The 20,460-nt window shown below is 44.0% G+C and overlaps 1 long non-coding RNA gene across 1 annotated transcript; it reads right to left on the reverse strand.

Annotated features, from left to right (window-relative positions):
- Window positions 1–200: 200 nt before the first annotated feature.
- Window positions 201–8,419, reverse strand: LOC110298044. Its single transcript, XR_002378345.1, has 5 exons — window positions 8,313–8,419; window positions 7,580–7,704; window positions 3,345–3,508; window positions 2,893–2,997; window positions 201–422 (listed from the first exon to the last, which is right to left on the reverse strand). It is a non-coding gene; the product is annotated as an uncharacterized LOC110298044 (long non-coding RNA).
- Between the last annotated feature and the right edge of the window lie 12,041 nt (window positions 8,420–20,460).

Consider the following 20,460-nt stretch of genomic DNA (forward strand, 5'->3'; position numbering starts at 1 on the left):
CCTTCTTCTTTCTCCTCCTCCTCCTCCTCCTCCTTCTTCTTCGAAAACAAGACACATTCTTCCTTTTCTTGGCAACATATGGCCAACCATATTTGCTTTCTTGCTTCATCAAGTAACTATTAATCCTCCTTTTGAGACCTGTAGTAGAGATTATTGACTTTTGTAACAAGTCAGGCGGATAGGGAAGAGAATCTTTATGAAGTCAAAGAGTAAAGTTTAATGATGGGATCCAAATCTGAGCTAATACAATCGCTAGTGAGGATGGCTTCCAGACAAAGGTCTCTCAGAGCATCTGGGTTGGCAGTGGCAGGTCTTTGGTTGTTGATATGGGTGTCACCATCCAGGCCTCAGGTGTTGCTTGGAGCTGAGGTGGGACACACATTTGTGTTTTGCAGAACTTCTTTCAGAGTTGTGACAGAAACCTGAAAGGCAGGTTTTAGTCTCTAATTCTCAGTGACCCCACCCCCACAAGTCAAGAAAGTATGAGAGAAATTGGAAACTAGTTTGTGGATTTATAAGCATATGTCAGGAGGAAGCAGAGGGGCTGAGATTTTGACAAGAACTGAAAACAAGCAAGGCCGAAAATAAGTGGTTTAGAGATAGGCAGAAAATAGAGCCAAGACTATAATCAGGTCTTAGGGGGAACCAGGGTATAGACTGTGATTTTTTTCGATGAAACGTCAGATTTGTCAATCCATCCCCTGTGTGATCCCTACTTAGAACATTTATCTGTCTGGCACCTTAAAATTGTATGTGATAGCCGTGTGGTGGTGGCATACACCTTTAACCCCAGCACTTGGGAGGCAGAGACAGGCAGATTTCTGAGTTTGAGGCCAGCCTGGTCTACAAAGTGAGTTCCAGGCCAGCCAGGGCTATACAGAGAAACCCTGTCTTGAAAAAAAAAGCCAAATTAAAAAAAATTGTGTGTGACACACACACACATATTCAGCAAGCAGTACTTGACTGCATTATTTTTGGAACTCACTCTGTAGAGCAGGCTAGTCTTGAACTCACAGAGATCTGGCTGGCCCCTGCCTCCTCAGTACTAGGATTAAAGGTGTGTACCACCACTATTCAGCATTCAGACATTTAAAAATATGTGTTATTAATATTTTCCTCCATGAACCTATATCCATGGGAGACTCTGCATCATTTTATAGAATGATGCCTATCATCTTATAATTTAAACAAAACAAGTAGAAACACAAATAGCCAAATTAATGCTTGAAAATGTGTTCAACATCTTTAGCTATCAGGGAACTACAAATTAACACTCCTTTGAGAGTCTGTCTTGTCTCAGCCAGAATGTCCAGCATCAAGAAAACAAAGTGCGGGTGAGGACGTGGGGGAAAGAGGACTCTTTGTCCACCGTGGGTGGGAATGTAAACTTATGTGGCCTCTATGGAAATCAGGCTGGAAGCTCCCTAACAGATTGAAAATAGAACTGCCAAATGCCCCAGCTATACCACTCTTGGGTGCAAACCTGAAGGACTCTTAGTTGACACGCTATGGATAGTTGAGCATTCATGCTTGTAGATATACATGGTACTGTAGCTAGAAATTAGAGCACGAAGAGATCCATCAACAGATGAATGTATTTTTTAAAAATGTGGTACCTCTATGCACAATAGAGTCCAATGCAGCCGTGGGAAAAGTTAAGGCATGACATTTGCAGGGTGTGATTGTGAGTGGAACCTATTACGTTACTCAAATGAAGCCAGACTCAAAGGAAGTAGCCACATCTATCTTGTTTGTGGTGCTTACATTTAAAATGGTGTGTGTGTGTGTGTGTGTGTGTGTGTATGTGTGTGTGGTTAAAGGCATGTGTCACTGCCCTGGAACACTTATCAGTTTTTAAAACTTGAAAAGCACCATGTTTTCTAGATACCAAGTACAGGAAGAGGAAGCAATAAACGGTCACTGAAGTGCCAAGTGCCAAGACATCAGTGCAAAAGGGCAGAAAGCAAACAGAGGACTGGCTTAGGTCTGACTAGCTGAAGGAGAGACAGGGTAGTGGGGCTTCTTCTAGGGTTTGCACCAAAAAGGAGCATCACCACAGAGTGCCTGTTCCTCGGGGCCACAAACCCAAAGCTGACGGTGTTAGACCCAAGGGAAAAACATTTCCAGGACTGTCTGATTAAGTAAGCTTTATTTAGATAGGCCAGATGGCTGCCTTTCCCTAAGTCGGGGTTTCAGAAAACAGCCCCTCACTGGTTGCTTTACAGGGAAGGGTTAGAGTTGGTAGAGAACAGCTATTGGGATGATTGGCTGTTAGCACCTAGCCAGAAAGAGCAGGAGTAGAGAGGGCTCAAGGCTGTTTGTGGGATAGATAGAGCAGGAATACATCGGGTGGAAGTGGAGCCACCATAAGTGTCCAGGAATTTAGCAAGGCAATGGGGTGGGCATCCATTATGGGGTTACAGGTTCAGCATAGGTTGAAAACAGTTTGCAGGATTCCTTAGGTTTAGGAAACCGAAGCTTGTTCTTGGAAGATGTGGAGTGTTAGTATAACAATGTATAACAATGTGGCTCCTGTTTTGTTTTCAGTGAGTCTAAGCACATGTGCTAACCACTTTTCTGGTTGTGGTGGTCAAATTGCTGTCAAGGAGCAATGTAAGGGAATAAGGGTATTTGGGCTCAGGTGTTCAGGGCCCATAGTCCACCCTGGTGGGAAAGGCATGTCGGCGGAAGTGCTGAGGCAGCTGGCCTTTGTTAAGGCCTCATTATTAAGGAGCTGACAGAGATGAACACTGGTACTCAGCTCTTCCCTTTAAGTCCCTTTAAGTCCATGCCCATGAGGTCGGCTGCCCACATTCAGGATGGGTCTTTCCTTCTCTCATATGCACACACCACACATACATACATGTGAATGAAAAAGAGGCATGTACTCACAGGGCGTGGTGGTGCACAATTATCTTTGAACCCTAGGATGCTGAGGCAGGATGCTGAGATCTAGATTGAAGCCCATCCATCTGTCTCAGATACATAGAAACATTTCTGAGTGAAGAAACAAAGAAGTGTAATTCTCCACCCCCCCCCCCCATGTTTCTCAGTCTTAGCTATCCTGGAACTGTAAACCAGGTTAGCCTGGAAGTCAGAGATCTGTCTGCCTCTGCCTTTGAATTAAAGGCGTGCCCCATCACCTGGCTGCATGTAACTTCTTTTAAGCTAGGGACTTAACTCAGAATCTCCCATGATACACTTGTATTCTACCAATGAACAACACTCCCCAAACACATGACAAGTACCCACTGTTTAAAATTTGTCTTCAATTTCTAAGGTACCCTCCCCTAACTCTCAAAATCCCACATCAGGATGGGGCTGTTTCTCCGTCTTTGACTTACTGTAAGGCATGTGGCCAAACTTGTGATCCTTGCCATTTAAGATGGGTTCTTCATGGACAGCGATTTCCAAGTCTCTAATTCTAAGTGAAGTTGAACAGGTTTGAGTGTTTATGATTGACACTCAGATCCCTTGTTCATTTTTCCACTGCATTTTTCATCTTTTTCTATTCATCTTTAAGAACAAAGGTTACCACCATCTTTATGGATAGGAAGTGTCTTAGACATGGGGAGGAGTGGACAGTTAGTTGGCAAGGTGAACATCTGTATGCTTTGATCTACTTATCCCACTTACAGGAATTTACTCTCTGGAAAGAGCTAACCCTTTAGCAGAAGGGGAGAGCTATATACCCAGTAATAGTCGTTGTTTTAAAAATGGAGAAATCAGTGTTGAAAGCGAAACTGTTTTGAGACTGTGCAATGTGGAGTGCTTCTGAGTGCAGGAAGCCACAGGCAAAGCAGCCCCATGATTACAACGGCCGAAGAGGAATCTGCCAGTGGCCTCATGAAAATGACCCATTCCTGGAAGGGAAAATGGAAAAAAGTGGGAGGAAGGGAGGTGGGACTACCAGCAGACAGTGAGAGGCCAAAGCTTTTAAATTCAGACTCCATTTTAGAGAACCTGACCTACGTTTGAACTCAGGTAGACTAACAGGCTGGTACCTAGCATTAGTTTCCAAGTTGCCATCTAACAAAACCTGAGCCTAGCTCCAGTCTCTAGGCTAATCCTCAACAAGATCAGCATCTCCAGGTTATTCCTTCAACAAACCTGCACCCCCAGGTTACAAGCCTACCAATGCAGAGGGGAGCAGAAACTAAGTTTATGCTTTGACTCCTAGCACCAGCCAATTATGTTAAAGACCACAGTAGATTTCCAATTAGATGCTTGCACACTTATCCCTTGTTTGCTGCTTACTATAAAGCCTGGCTCCATAGATATTCAGGGGTCCCCATCATCAAAACTGTCCTGTGTGATGGGGAGGGGGCTCCCGAACTATCTCCAATAGAATAAAGTCCCTGATGTGACTTGCATCAGATCGGCTCCTGTCTGTTGTTTTTTTTTTGAGGGGGGGGGGGGGTGGGGGCTCAACCCTTCCCTGGCACTACAAGGGCATCTGATCCCATTGCTGATGGTTGTGAACCACCGTGTAGTTGCTGGGAATTGAACTCAGGACCTCTGGAAGAGCAGTCAGTGATCTTAACTGCTGAGCCATCTCTCCAGCCTCCAGGAAATACTTATAATGGTAAACAATAAGCCAATCAAGAGATGGAGAGGGGTACAGGGAAGAGGAGAAAGATGTGACTGGGGGGGGGGTCTCTTAAAACTATGCCGTCCCCTGGGCTGCTCTGTGCAACATATCAAGCAGCCAGGGGCTGCTCACACCTGCAGCTTCCCAGTCTCAGCCACAGTAGCACAGCTTCCTGATATTTGTCTTCTTCTCTTCATCTATTTTCTGTTACTATAACTGAATGCGGTTAGAATAAATAAACCTTGGAAACCCAGGCCAGACTCAGACCAATGGCCCTGTGTGGAAACTTTGTATCTCCTTCCACCTCTGATCCTTAACCTAGCCCAGTGGCCCACTATCACCTGCATCCTGATAGCCTGGGGCAAGGCAGTCTACAACCTTTAAAACAATCTTGTCAGGACAAACTACTCCAGGAGGGAGAAAGTACAAGCTCTCAGGCCCTGCAGCTGAGTTTAATTCCCCATCCCCCAAACCTCTTACGCTAACCCCAAGCACTCCCTTCCCCTCTGGCAAGTACCCCTTTCCTGCTCTCGTTTCTGCCTCTCATTGTTTGAAATAAACAGCTCTGTCTGCTGAGGTCAAATTGGTCTCTTTTCTGCCTCTTTAAGCCACCACAGAAATCTAACAAAGTCCACAAATTCTTGCTGGTAATTTATAGAGAATAAAGGTTTGCTTGAGTCACTTAGTTTATGCAGGCAGAAATGGCCAAGGTCCAGGGGTGGCATTTCGTAATGCCTTTTCTGTAGAGCCTTGAGTTGGGGCAAGGCATGGCCTGGTGAAAGGGACACAAGCAAGAGACCTGAGCCAAACTGTTTTCTTCAATGACCTGCTCCTGAGAGAACCATTAGCCCATCAATTAATGAATAATTTCATGAGTTACCCCTGAAGTCTCCCCTGGGAGTCAGGGAGAGGGCTCACCTGTTAGGAGCACTGGCTGTTCTTGCAGAGGACTTGTTTGGTTTCCAGAACCTGCATGGTGGTTCACAAAAATCTGTAGCTCCAGTTCCAGAGGACCTGCCATCCTCTTCTGGCCTGCAAAGGCACCAGGCACCCATGTCACGTACAGTCAAAACACTTATCCACATAAAACAAGCAAATAAATATAAACAATTCTTTTAAAATGTCCCACCTGGTCCCACCCCTTACTACCTCATCACCAGCATTATATTTTAATGTGAACTTTATTGGAAAGGAACATAACATCATAATACTCCCAATAATTTGTTTGGTCTACCTAGAGGTCAATTTGTATGTGCGTGCTTGCATATGTGCATTCGTGTGTGTGTGTGTGTGTGTGTGTGTATTTTCATGAGCTCAGGTGTATATGTCGGAGGGTATTGTGACAGGAGTTGTTCACTTTGTGGTTTTGAAACAGAGTCTCTTTCACTGGGATCTAGTGTTCACTGATTCAATTAGGCTGGCTGACCAGTGAACTCCAGGGGTCTGCTTGTCTCTGCCTTTCTAATTCTGACATTGTAAGCAAATGTCACCATGGCCAACCTTTCCTGTGGGAGCTGGGGGCAAGCTCAGGTTCTCACATTTGCGCAATTCCTTACTGATTGAGCCATCTGCAGATAAGCATAACTGGAGGTTCTGTTCTTTTCTGTTCTGTTTTTTTGTTTGTTTGTTTGTTTGTTTGGAGTGCTGAAGACCAAAGCTAGGGTCTCATGCAACCTAGACAAGTTCGCTGTCATGGAGTTATATATCCTTAGCTCCTATTTTTCTTATGATTTGCCTTTGAGCTGGTTTTACATCTGATAATTCTTTTTATATGGTGTCAATTTAAATGACAGTAAAATGATAAAAATTAAAGTTTACGTTTTATAAAAGCAAAAATAAAAGCATCCTCTGAAATTGCCCCATCATCCTAGGAGCACAGTCTCTGTATGGGTGTTAGGCTTTTGTTGCATGTCCTGCGGTGGGTTTATTTGGGACCAGACCCAACAGGGGAACTTCCAGCTTGTTTGTTGCTTTGTCTTGGGCCCTGGTCCAGGTCAGTAAATGACTGCAATCTTGGGTTAGTGAGGCCTTACAGGCCCAGGCTCAGGAATCCAGGTGGTGAGAGTGACTTGCAAAATGCAAAGGGATAGTTTGTTTTCTTAAAAAGCCCCTTACAGGTTGGAGAGGAAGCTGAGCAGTTAAAAGCAGGCCTGTTTCTCCAGAGGACCCTGAGGTCTCTTTTTCTTTGTATGTGCCTTGTTGTTGTTTGAATACATGGTCTCTCTGTGTTACCCTAGCTGGCCTCGAAATCACCAGGTAGACTAGGTTGGCCTGAAGTTCACAGCTATCCTCCTGCCTCTTAAGACCACATTGCTGTTCCAAATGCTCGAATATCAGGCAGCCAACAGCTGTCTTCTTTAGGGACCAGCACATACTGACACAAACATATATAAATTAAAAAAGAATTTTTTTTCTAAAAATAAGGACAGGTAAATATTGAGATACACATCTTTAATCCCAGTGCTCTAGAGGCAGAACCAGGTGGGTCTCTGTGAGTCCAAGGCCAGCCTGGTCTACATAGTGAATTCCAGGACATCCAGGGCTATATAGAGAGACTCTGTCTCAAAAACAAACAAACAAACAAACAAACACCCCACACTTAACATGAGTCAGGGTGTGACTCAGTGGTAAAGTGCTTGCCGTTCATCTATGAAGCTCTGGGTTCTTAGGCAGCACAGGGCTGTGGAGGGGGAGAGATCTTGCGACTGAAATTGAAGTAGACAGGGTGTGATGCTTGCTGCTTCGTGAGGATCTAGAGTCAGCTGGGAGACAAGCCTCTGAGTAGGCCTGTGAGGGACAGAGACATTCTTTCAGCCACAGTTGTTAACTGATTGGCATTGCAAGACAAGGAAAGGGGGGAGGGGAAGGAGGCTATGGCGACAGTGGTGGTAATGATACTTCTGGTTTTGTTTTTGTTTAAAAAAAAAACACAAATTAAGTGCTAACATAGATTTTTCAAAAAGAGAGGTGTATTTTATTCATATTTACCCAAGGTGATATGAAGAGCTCTCTGAACAAGTTGCTGCTCTCATGGGAGGAACCGTGTGTGGACACCCCAGGGTGGTCGGAGAGCTCAGTGAGTGAGACTTTTGGTCAGGTCTGTCCTAGTAGTCCTGAATGTGAGACAGGGAATGTAGCACATGATGTTATTTTCTTGACTGAACCGTAATTTTCTATTTCTTTGTTTCAATTTGTTTAATAGACACACACACACACACACACACACACACACACAAAATTGTATGTATTAATGCTAGGTTTTGATACCTGTGTACATTGTATGATGTTAAAATTAGGTTAAGTGTATTAATTTTCTCAGTTATTATTTCTAGAGGGTGAGATCTTTCGAAATCTATGTTTTTAGATTTCCAGCTCACTATTGTTATCCAGTCATGCTACTGTGCTCATGAAAATTTCTACCTAACTGAACTTAGTTTGTAAAATGGATTAGAAATACGTGAGAACCAATTAGCAGAGTGCTATCAGTCTGGGAGGAGGGTTTATACCAGGTTGCGAAGGGGCTTCCTCCACGTCTAACAGTCGAATGAAGACATTCTCAGCCTCCAAAACTTATTAGTGAACGCTGCAACAGGCTATGTGTGCTCTGATCAACCCAGACCTCAACACATTTGAAACATCTTCAGGGGCTGCGGGAAAGCTCCTGACCCAACAGCTAGCTCCAAAGGAGAAAGCATACTTGATCTGCCTCGAAGGTTCTGACCTGATGGCGACCTGCCAAGCTACATGCCTGGGAAGATTTCACAACTGCTGTCTCCAGGTTGGGTGGCCGAAACGAACGATAAACTGGGAGGTTATGGGACTAGAAAGGTCACCTAACATTTGGGGTATGAAGATGGGTCCGCGGGATGGGCAGGGCAGGCGTGGGAGGTTCCTTCAGATCATTCAAGCAATCTGTCTCGGCCTCTGCGCTACCCTGCCTGCTCCGTGCTGGTGCTACCTTCAGAGACTCAGTGCAGATCCCCCAGGCTCTCTCCGGGAAACCCCGAAGCCTTGGGCTTGCTGGTCATATACTTGGGGTCCTTTATCACTTTGTAAATTGCTCCTCTCGTAGCCCCCTAAATAATTTATTTTGTATCAGTTCCGGGATGTTGCTAGATCTCAGCCTCCAAAAAGTCAGTTCCTTGCCCAGCTGGAAGATGCTACCTATTCCCTTCTCTCTTCCACTCTGACCGTTGATTTCATCACCGGGTGGCTGTTGCTGTCTCAGCAAAAACCCGTGCTCCCTTGACTTACCGCTTGCGGACAGTAGTGAGTTGTCTGCTCTAGCTCAGTGCAGGTGGCAGCAGGCAGCAGGCCAGGTAGCAAGCTCAGTACCCACCTCTGTCCCAGGTGCCTTCCACGTGGATAGCTGTGAACAGGAATGGTTCTTGAAACGAATCTGTAGTGTGGATACGTCCTCCAGTTTGCAGGTTAGGAAATTTAATCTTGGCCCTATTAAGCACATCATACAGTTAATGGTTGGTGGAAGCCACAATAGAAAGAAAGCCCGATACTCCTCTCTGTAGACAAAAACGTTCTAATCCCCTAGACTGAGATGATGCTCTGTGGGGGTGTGGGGCAGACTCAGAACAGCACTGTTGTACCTACAGTTTTAGTTTAGTTTTGTTTTTTCTACCACTTACATTACGAAGTCCTAATGATATGAGACTGATTTTTAATAATGTACAATCTATAAACCGATGTATTGGGAACATGGTTATTTAACCATTAATCGGTTGACTTATTTTGATTTTTGTTTGTTTTTTGTTTTTGTTTTCGAGACAGGGCTTCTCTGTATACCCCTGGCTGTCCTGGAACTCACTCTGTAGACCAGGCTGGCCTCGAACTCAGAAATCCACCTGCCTCTGCCTCCCAAGTGCTGGGACTAAAGGTGTGCGCCACCACTGCCCGGCATCAGTTGACTTATTAGCTGTGTTTTTTACTTGGTTCGGCGCTGACTTTTGGAATTCAGTGTAACTCTGCAGTCACAGCACATCTTCATTTGCAGCTTCTCTTGGGTGGTGGTGGGAAGGCTCCAACCAGTGGTGTGTTGCTAGCATTGCATTCCTGAGCACCCTGCTGGCTATATGCTCTGGGTGTCTCACCCGGCTCAGATTTTCTCATCTAGAAAACGTGGACTTTGTAAATCTGCCAATTTCATAGGGTTGCTGTGAAGGTCAAAAGACAGAACCAGAGCTCAGAAGCCCGGTGCAACACCTGTTGGAGACTCGGTTTTCTTTCCTTTTTTTTTTTTTTTGGTTTTTCGAGACTCGGTTTTCAAGGCGGCCTGATGTGACAGTTGGATCTAGGAAGAGTGTTGAGATGCCAGAGGTTTATCTATGTACTTCTTTAGGAATTTTAGTTACATTTTAGTTTGCTGTGACCAAATGCTTGACCAGAAACACCTAAGGGAAGACCACTTTATTCTGGTTTCCATTTTGAGGGGATCAGTCAGCTGTAGTGAGAAATGGTAGCCATGGAGGCTGGGGCCAAGGGTCACAATGCATCCACAGTGCTCAGCTAACATTCTTCTTTTTATTTAGTCTAGGTTTCCAGCCACTGGGATGGTGTCCTAGCTAGGATCTATCTATCTACCTACCTACCTACCTATCTATCTATCTATCTATCTATCCATCCATCCTTGACACAGGTTAGAGGTATCTGGGAAAAGGCAATTCATTTGAGAAAATGACTCCATCAGATAGCCTATATGCAACTCTGTATTTCCTGATTATGTGTGTGGGTGTGTGGGGGGGGATAGTCTACTGGGGGGGTGATGCCAACCCTGGGCATCCGGGAGTTGAGGGGATCTTTGTGCAAATGAAAGTTTGTTCAAGTGTGTGTGTGTGTGAGAGGGGGGGGTTTTAAAACATTTGCATAAATGTTTTGCAAAGTGAGACAGATAGCACAATTACAGTGTTTGATGAAAAATACTAATTTTTCCTGTTGTTTACCCTAGGAAGATGGCTCAGTGCATCCCAAACAAACTTGAGAGTCTTGAGCTCTGATCCCCACCACCCACTAAGAAGTTAGAGGTGATGGCACACATTTGTAATCCCAGAACTGGAGAGTGAAGTGGGGGAAGCATCCCTGAAGCTCACTGGCCTGACAGTCACTAGGCAAAGTGAGGTTCCCTTTGCAGGTTTTAAGACTTGTTCACCAAAGAATTTAGAAAGCTCAAGAACGATTTTATTAGAGTTTAAGAAAAACAGTGCAGGGCATAGGTTAGGTGAAAATCTCAGCAGTCACCTATAGCAGATGGGGAAAAGTTTATGCCTTTTAAGTTTGTCACAAAATAGAAGTAGATTAAGAAAGAAGTCTGGGGCTGGAGAGATGGCTCAGCGGTTAAGAGCACTGTCTGCTCTTTCAGAGGTCCTGAGTTCAATCCCCAGCAACCACATGGTGGCTCATAGCCATCTTTAGTGTGATCTGTTGCCCTCTTCTGGCATGTAGGTGGACATGCAGATAGGGTACTCAAATACATAAAATAAACAAATAAATTATTAAAAAGAAAGAAAGAAAGAAAGGAAGGAAGAAAGAGAGAGAGAGAAAGAAGGAGGTGCAAGCTAGGCATGGTGACATGCGTCTTTAATCCCAGGCAGAGGCAGGAGGATCTCAGTGAGTTCAGGGTCAGCCTGGTCTACAGAGCAAGTTCCAGGACAGCCAGAGCAACACAGAGAAACCCTGTCTTAGGAAGAAAAAACAAGGAGAAGAAGAAAGAGCGCTCTAAAGGTGGGAGTGGGCTGCCCAGCCAAGGTCAGAGGCTGTAAAGTGCCTGGCCGTGTTATGTGCACAGTCCTTACACCCCTCTCCTGGCCGTGTTATGTGCACAGTCCTTACACCCCTCTCCTGGCTATGCTATGTGCATGGTCCTTACACCCCTCTCCTGGCTATGCTATGTGCANGTCCTTACACCCCTCTCCTGGCTATGCTATGTGCATGGTCCTTACACCCCTCTCCTGGCTATGCTATGTGCACAGTCCTTACACCCCTCTCCTGGCCATGTTATGTGCACAGTCCTTACACCCCTCTCTTGGCTATGCTATGTGCACAGTCCTTACACCCCTCTCCTGGCTGTGTAATGTGCACAGTCCTTACACCCCTCTCTTGGCTATGCTATGTGCACAGTCCTTACACCCCTCTCCTGGCCGTGTTATGTGCACGGTCCTTACACCCCTCTCATGATTTCACACTTGCTTGTTAGATGATATCAAATCAAGGTAAGAAAGGGTTCCAGGCTTTCTCTGTAACCTGGCTTCTTTCATGCGTTAATCTTCATTCTGCTTCGTAAATTCCTACTCTCCTATCGCAACCTCATCAAATCTGTGATGACCAGGCTCAGTGAGAGACCATGCCTCAAAATATCAGGTGGAGCATTATTGAAGAATCAGGAACATATCAACCCCAGACACACACAGACACACAGACACAGACACACACAGACACACAGACACAGACACACACATACACACAGATACAGTCACACACAGACACACATAGACACACACAGACACACACAGATACACACAGACACACACAGACAGACACACACACACAAGCCTGCATGCATGCAGGCATGCACACACTTGGAGGCATGCACACCAGAGAGAATAAAGAATGGGGCTTTTGACTATTTGTTTTTTAAGGTTCTTATTAAGGTAGTCACATAAATGTATTCTTCCTAAGATGGCATGAGCCTTGGGTGAGAGAACTGTACCCTATTTTTTCCGACTAGCCACGTGCAGTGGTTTGAATAAAAATGTCTCCTGTAGGCTCATGTATTTGAATGCTCAGACCAGGGAGTTGAACTCTGCTAGGATTAGAAGTACTAGGAGGTGTGGCCTGGTTGGAGGAAGTCTCTCTCTCTCTCTCTCTCTCTCTCTGCTTACAGATGAGAATGTAGCTCTCAAGTCCTGATCCAGTGCCTGCCTACATGCTGCCATGCCCTCTGCATGATGATAATAGGCTGACTGACTGACCCTCTGAAAGTATAAGGACGCCTCAGTTAAGTGATTTTCTTTATAAGAGTTGCCTTGGTCATGTAATATCCAAATTGAATTCAGAGACCACCCTGTACCTTCCTCCTTCGAAAAAGACTTTCCAAACTGTCCTAGCAGGCAAGGTGCAGAGTCAGATAAGGAAGCTGGCTGACTAAGGAAATGTAAAAACATAGTTTTAGCAGTCAAAATGACTAAGCCTACAAGCTGCCAAAACAATATTAGCTGTTCTCAGAGAAATAACCGTATTTCTCAGAGAAATAAGATAGCAGCTCCCAGAGAAATCTCCCTACCCCGCCCCCACACTGAATTTTGAAAAAGACCACAAACCACCCTGACCTTGTCGCTAGAATCCCCCTGACGTTGATAGCTGTGACGTTAATAGCTGATCCATTCAAAATGTACAATTACTTTGCTGACCAAATCATAATAACCCACCATGGGGGCAAGCAAAGTGAGTCACTAGGTCAAAGGGTTACTTAGTCACTACACAAACCAACCAATGCCTGAAAGGGTTACTTGCTACACCAATGAGAACCCTGTTGCTCAAAATTTCCCCTTACAAAGGTATAAAAAGTGTGTTCTTTCTTTGTTCTGGGTCTTTCCTCTGGCCTGTGTGATTAGAGGGGAGTCCCCAACATGTTGGATCAATAAAAATCCTCATGTGGCTTGCAGTGATGGCAGCGGTCTCTGTGGTCTTTGTGAATGAGGGTCTTTTGATGAACTACAACAGTCATTCTAGTTTTTTTTTCACAGCAATAAGGCAGTGACTAAGATATCATGGAAAAAATAACTTAACATAGCTTATTATTGTTGGTTTTTTTTTTTTTAAACTTTAGGCCAGAGAAGAACTAGTTTGTGTGGCCCACAATTTAGGATGAGTGTTTAAGATAGGAGAAAGGTAATTGAATTAATGGCCCACATTTATCTTTCTTTCTTTCTTTTTTTTTTTGTTTTGTTTGTTTTTTTGTTTGTTTGTTTTTGGAGACAGGGTTTCTCTGTATAGCCCTGGCTGTCCTGGAACTCACTTTGTAGACCAGGCTGGCCTCGAACTCAGAAATCTGCCTGCTTCTGCCTCCCGAGTGCTGGGATTAAAGGCGTGGGCCACCACGCCCGGCATCTACATTTATCTTGTTGCTGTCTTTGGGCCAGGAATGGATGGCTAATTGTGTTTGTGGCCCTCAGTTTACACTTTTGCTCAGTGACCAATTTAAGCTGCCATCCACCCTTTTGGATCATTTTCATGAAGCAGCAAACAAGCAGTTTGAGGGTTACTTCATGAAACCCTCTGCTGACCTAGGCCTAGTCCTGGAAGCTTCTAGGCCTAGCATGTGTCTAGCCTCTGGGACTTCCTGCTGAATAAGCTCAACCTCTTTTGTTCTTTCTGAGCTCTGGATGGCTGGTTCAATTCAGAGATTCTGGCTCAAACTCCTCTCCCAGCTGACTGATTCAATCTGGCTTCTCTCAGCCTCTGAATGACTCTGCTTGGCCTAAAACTAACTCTAGCAATCTTTTCTAAGCTTCTGGCTCCTTCTCATTCTCTTGCTTGTTCTGTCTTTACCTGTCTCTAGCTTGTTCTCTCTTCAGTCTGTCTCTGTAAAACTCTCCTGGTAACACTGTCTCCTTCTCACTCTCTGAGCTGCTCCACTCTCCCTCTCAACTCTACTGCACTGCTCTCCATGAATTCTACTGTATCCTGTACTGCACTCTCTTCCTCCTGTGCTGTCTGTCTCCCCCTTAAGTAGCTTCCCTTTCCACTCTCCTCTCAAGAGAGTTGGGTGTATCCTATTCTGTCAAATCTTTCTCTGATTTGTCACTTTGTCTGCCACTCAATTAGACATCACTTTCAAACATGGGTGCTTCTTTCTACAAACTAACTTTACCTTCATTGTTTGGGCTTAAAGGTGTGTACTCTGGGCATGTCTGTATTCTAGCCAGAGAAATTAGAGGTGTATGCTAAGGGCTGAGCCACACCCTAACTAGAAACAGGTTCACGTATCTGTAACACTTTCTTTTTTTTTTTAAAGATTTATTTATTTATTATATGTAAGTACACTATAGCTGTCTTCAGACACACCAGAAGAGGGCATCAGATCTCATTACAGATGGCTGTGAGCCACCATGTGGTTGCTGGGATTTGAACTTCGGACCTTTGGAAGAGCAGTCGGGTGCTCTTACCCACTGAGCCATCTCACCAGCCCTCTGTAACACTTTCATTCCACCTTTCCTCCCTGGCTTTGCCATCTTCTCATTTTAATAAATCACATCACTGGAGGGGATGCGTGTCAGCCTCCCTTCTGGGCTCACTGATTCCGTTTCACTTCTGTCATATTTATCAGTGTCTGGTACCTGCTGAGCTATCTCTCCCGCCCAGGTTTTCTCAACTTCTAACCTTTGTATTCCTCTTTAACTCAAATGTACTGACACATTGGTACAAGCATATAGCTGCGTGGTTTCTTCTTGTTGCTTATGGCACAGGGAGAGCAAATGAAGGGAAAACTGTTCAACAAGGAGGAGCCAAGCCAGGACAGTTATGAAAAGACCAGTTTCTCAGGTAGCAAAAAAAAAAAAAAATGTACATCTTCCTTTTACCACAAAATGACCAAGTCACAAGAAGGTTATAAAGAGTGACTATGAAGAGTTTTGGGGACAAAGCCCTGGATTTGGTACCCCTATTAGATTAGACTTTACCATTCATCATAGTATTCCAATTAAAGAGATGAATAATCAGTGAAAAGCAGAGGGGAGGGGGCTTAACCAATATACAGTTGGTAAATGAACTAGTAAAGTGGTCCGGTGACTCCCAAGTTTGTCTTCTCATACCACCAGGCGCTTCCCATGTAAATGTAAGAACAGGGGAAGGGGTCAAGAGGGGTGCACAGCTACAAAGTGGTATTTAAGTTGTGGTCCAGCTGATGGTTGTTTCAGTTCTGGTTCTGCAAGGTGGCCCTAGAAAGGAAGTCCTTATCGCTTGCGGGGACAAACTGGTTCTTGGGAAATAACAATGTCCTTGTGATCAAGGACAACTGTCTTCATATTGGAGGGTGGTCTGTCCTTTGGCGATTAGCTGTTTCTGGGGTCTAAAGTCACTGCAGATTTAGGATGATGCAGTGTCTTAGGTGCCTTTTGGAAGTCTGGAACAGAGAGCATCGTGAGATGCTGACAGAGTGGGCAGTTCTCTCTGAGCTTTCAGCCTTAAGAGGTATGAGATAGGTTAAGTCTTAGCAGTTTCTAAGTGGGAGCTTCTGAGCTAGGATGTCATCAGAAATTCCATTTTCAAGGAAAAGGCATGTACTAACCCCCATGTGTTACCCGGGTGGCTTCTGAGGTCATTTTATCAGGTTATAATTCCACCCAAGGCACTTTCAAGCCACCCAATAATTTCACTTATTAAAAGAGAAAGGAAGAGAATGAAAGGGATTCTCACAACATTTTAAAATGTGATTCCAGAGCCATACAGATGGTTTATAAGGCCAATTATATTTATATCTATATACATATACATGGCTTAATTAACTGCAGCGCTCCCTCCAGAAGCTCATACCCACACCTGAGAATATGCCTTTCTTCCTTTCGCTGAGCACTTCTTTTTATCCTGATCTTTGTGCTTAAAGTCTATGTTAAAATATTGGTAATGAAATATCCAACTATATACTGAACAGTGGTGGCTCATGCCTTTAATCCCGGCACTTGGGAGGCAAAGGCCAGTGATTCTCTGTGAGTTCCAGGACAGTCTGGCCTACAAAGTGAGTATCAGGAGAGCCAAGACTACACTGAGAAACCCTGTCTCAAACAAACAAAACAAATAAATAAATTAAGGAAGGAAGGAAGGCGAGAAGAAGGAAAGTACCCAACTCTGTGTTGAAGCCATGGTTCTGACTGGGCTTGACTGCAGGTCCTAAAAGATTAGGGACCTGCTGAGGATGACAGCAGAGAGCTGTGCCTCTGTCCCCATACTCCTGACAACACAAATCACAGCCCACACAGACACAGGGGAGGCAGAGAGAGATGTCGGGGTTTGCTCTGATGTTAGTAATGGAACAGCCACGCCTGTATGGAAGATTCTTCACACTGACTAGGTCTTCATGGTGTGGAGAGATGTGGGTTGTAGATCGGGAGTCTGGTTTATCTTGGCTTATCAGGTTTATTCAGTCCCCTTTGTAGCTGCCAGTTTCCAGCTTCTATATTTGAACTAACAACCTTGACGGTGAGGTGAAATCCTTTGAAGGTATTATCTTAGGTGACTACTCCTTTCTGCTAGTCCAAAAGCTAAAGATGATACAAGGAAAGTTAGAAATTGCATATTTATTACCTTTGATACGTACCCAACATAGTCAAACTGCTGTCTTATATTATAAAGGCCTACACTGAATAAAAGTTTCATGTCTGACACAGTCAAGAGTAGAGAAATGGCATGAGGAGATTGTTTCTAGCTTGCTAACTGCGAGGCAACCTAGGGTGTTTTTTTTTTTTTTTTTTTTCCCATCATTCTCAGGAGTCTGAGACACAGGAAGCACAGTTCCTCAGGCAGAGAATCCTGGGACTCTGCGAAATAAACTGCAAACCTCAGGAAGTAGCCTTCACATCCTCTTCTATGAGAAAGTAACTTTGTTGTTAATTATAAGAAGCAACACATCTAGGAGTCCGACTGCAGACAGATGTCACAGTCTGCAAGGAGGTTTGGGTCACTCGGAACCAAGGAAAGCTACTGCTAGGGGAACAGCACCTGGTGTGAGCTGGAAATGGTGGGAAAATCTTTATTCTGCCTTCTGTATAAAAGACGCTGAAACTTTCAATAAATGGTGCATTGACGAGCTATCAGTGTGCATCCCCTGTGTCCTGGCTAATGTGACTCTCACTTGGGACCACAACGCACTAGATGTTGGCAGTCAAGGATGGGGGATATCAAGCTCTGATTCTGAATGCTTGCTTGCTTCTATAAACGAAGCCAGTTATTTATAGAATTGGTTTTTCCCCTAAGACAGGGTCTCATTACATAGGTCTGCCTGTCCTGGAACTGTCTCTGTAGACCAGGCTCTGGACTTGACAGAGCTCTGCCTGCCTCTGTCTCTGGGAGTGTTGGAATGAAAGGAGTCTGCCCCTAAGCCTGGCTCAGAATCATCTTAAAAGACAGCTATACTGCAAAAACTGTCCTTGTCCATCCTGGTTCTAAGACACGCCTGATTGCAATGGGATTTCCCATTGGTGACCATGAGGTGCTAAGAACATCTGCAGATGACTATTGAAGACCACAACTGGAATAAAACAGTGCTGAAACTGTTACAGGAACCAGCGCTAAAACCTATGTACGATGTATAAATTTGTAACAGGGGTCTGGTCTTTTCTAGAGCATGAACTCAACGGACTCTCTAATAGACTTTCTCCTTTTTCCACTTGAGAACCTAGTTGAATTTCATGTTGATCAGTATTCATTCCTGTTACAAGAATGGCACTAGATAGCATCTAGAACCTACATAAGATACACACACACACACACACACACACACACACATATACACACATATACACACACACACATAACACACATATACACACACACACATAACACACATATACACACACACACACATATATATATATATATATACAAACACATATATACACACACATATATGTATATATACACATACATGTATATATTAATTAGATTCTTTTAAATATATAATATAAAATTACTAACATATTTTATATAATTTAATGATATATATACACACATATATGTATATATACACATATGTATGTATATATACACACATATGTGTATATTTAATTAGACTCCTTTTAATATATAATATAAAATTACTAATATACTTTATATAATTTAATATGATTTATATAAAATTTAGTATAATTTTATATACATTATCTAAAATATATATAATTGTATAAAATTTAATATATAATTTATATATTATACACATTGTGTATATATATGTAAATTTTAAAGTACAAGTTACTTTAAAAAAAAGGCTTATTTATTTTATACACAGTGTTCTGCCTGCTTATATGCCTGCATGCCAGAAAAGGGTGCCAGGCCCCATTACAGATGGTTGTGAGCTACCATGTGGTTGCTGGGAATTGAACTCAGGACCTCTGGAAGAGGTCTGTGCTCTCAACCTCTGAGCCATCTCTCCAGCCCCTACAATTTACTCTTAATTATAGGTATGTATGTGTGTCTAGGGGAGGTTATATACATATGTGTGTAGTTGTTTGGCAAGGCTAGAAGAAGGTGCCAGATCTCCTGGGGCTTGAATTGTGGGTTGTGAACTGCCACTGTGAGTATTGGGAACTCAAGTCTGCTCCCCAGGAAGGGCAGTAAATAGTCTCAACTGCTGAGCCACATGGCTAGCCCCCTTTTGGGATATCTTTAGCCTTCTTTTGGGATATCTTTAGCCATCTTAATAGCCACTGATTTCCCACCTCTGTGTCTGACAACATCCTTGTGGCTAAGAGATAAATCATTTGGGAGTTCTTATCACTCAGACAATAGAGTAGTTCGGTTCTCTGTTGCTGTGGTTAAAACCACCACCAAAAAGAACCTGGTGAGGAAAGGGCTTCTAGGTCCTGACCACAGTCCAGCACCTGAAGAAAGGGGGCAGGAAGCGAAGCAGGAGCGTAGGTGGGAACTGGGGAGGGATGCTGCTTACTGGCTTGCTTCCAGGATCACGGGCAGCTCTACCTTTTCCCTCCCAGGACAACCTGCTGTGTGGCACTGCTGTCAGAGGGCTGAGCCCTGCCATATCTACCAACCATCAAGAAAATGCCATACAAGCATGCTTATAGACCAATCTGATAGAGACATCAAATGAGTTCCTCTTCTTGTCTGATTCTAGTTGGCAAAACCCAGCACAATCACCCTGGTAGACTCTAACACCGACCATGTAGCTTTTCCTCAGAACTTCAGTTTACAATGCCTCCTCACTCTCCTTCCCACTATATTAGTAAATGCACTGGTTTATTATGTTTTGGTTTTTTTGTTTTCTTTTGTTTTTGTTTTTGTTTTTAAAGACAGGGTTTCTCTGTGTAGCCCTGGCTGTCCTGGAATTCACTCTGTAGACCAGGCTAGACCTCGAACTCAGAAATTCACCTGCCTCTGCCTCCCAAGTGCTGGGACTAAAGGCGTGCGCCACTACAACCGGCTAGTTTTTGTTTTGTGACTATGAAGTTCATGGGTGCTCTTCTACCACGGGGCATGCCATTTAGGGAAAATGGAGACCAGGTTCATGGGCTATATTAATTAATGTTTGCCTCTGAAGAAACTACTTCTCATTCTGTGTAGCAAGAGCTAAGTTACTGTGAGGACCTACAAAATGCTTTCTGGTAAATGCGATTCCTCAGTGTCTGTTCTAGAAACATTTCAAGAGGGTGAGCACTCCCTACAGGCAGGTTCTCCGACAGAGCCAAGGCAAGGGGCATGCTCAGAGCACTGGCCTCCGTTGGCCAAAGACAGAGGAAGAAATACTTTATCTATGGATGCTGCAGAGCCTGAAGAAACACAATGACCATGAAGCGCTGGTCAATACATCTGTGGCTACAAAAACAGTACAGAAAGTGCATCCTGCTCCAGTCTGTCTTGTTTCTCCTGGCAGGGAACTTACAGAAGTGCCCACATACAAATGTGTGCTATTTTCTGCTTAAAGGGGAGAAAATTAAAAACAAACAAACAAACAAACAAAAAACAAAAAAAAAAAAAGAAGAAGACTGGCTAAGAATCTCAAGGAAGAGCTGTAAGTCTCAGAGAATGCTTTCCCCAGACCTTGAATGCTAACAAATTTGCCCAGTAGGGCATAAAACCTACTCCAGCCCAGCACTGTTCTTGTAGTTTCTTCATTGCCCAGCCTACTTTTGCAC

The sequence above is a fragment of the Mus caroli genome, chromosome 1 (assembly GCF_900094665.2).
Source record: "Mus caroli chromosome 1, CAROLI_EIJ_v1.1, whole genome shotgun sequence".
Lineage (NCBI taxonomy): Eukaryota > Metazoa > Chordata > Mammalia > Rodentia > Muridae > Mus > Mus caroli.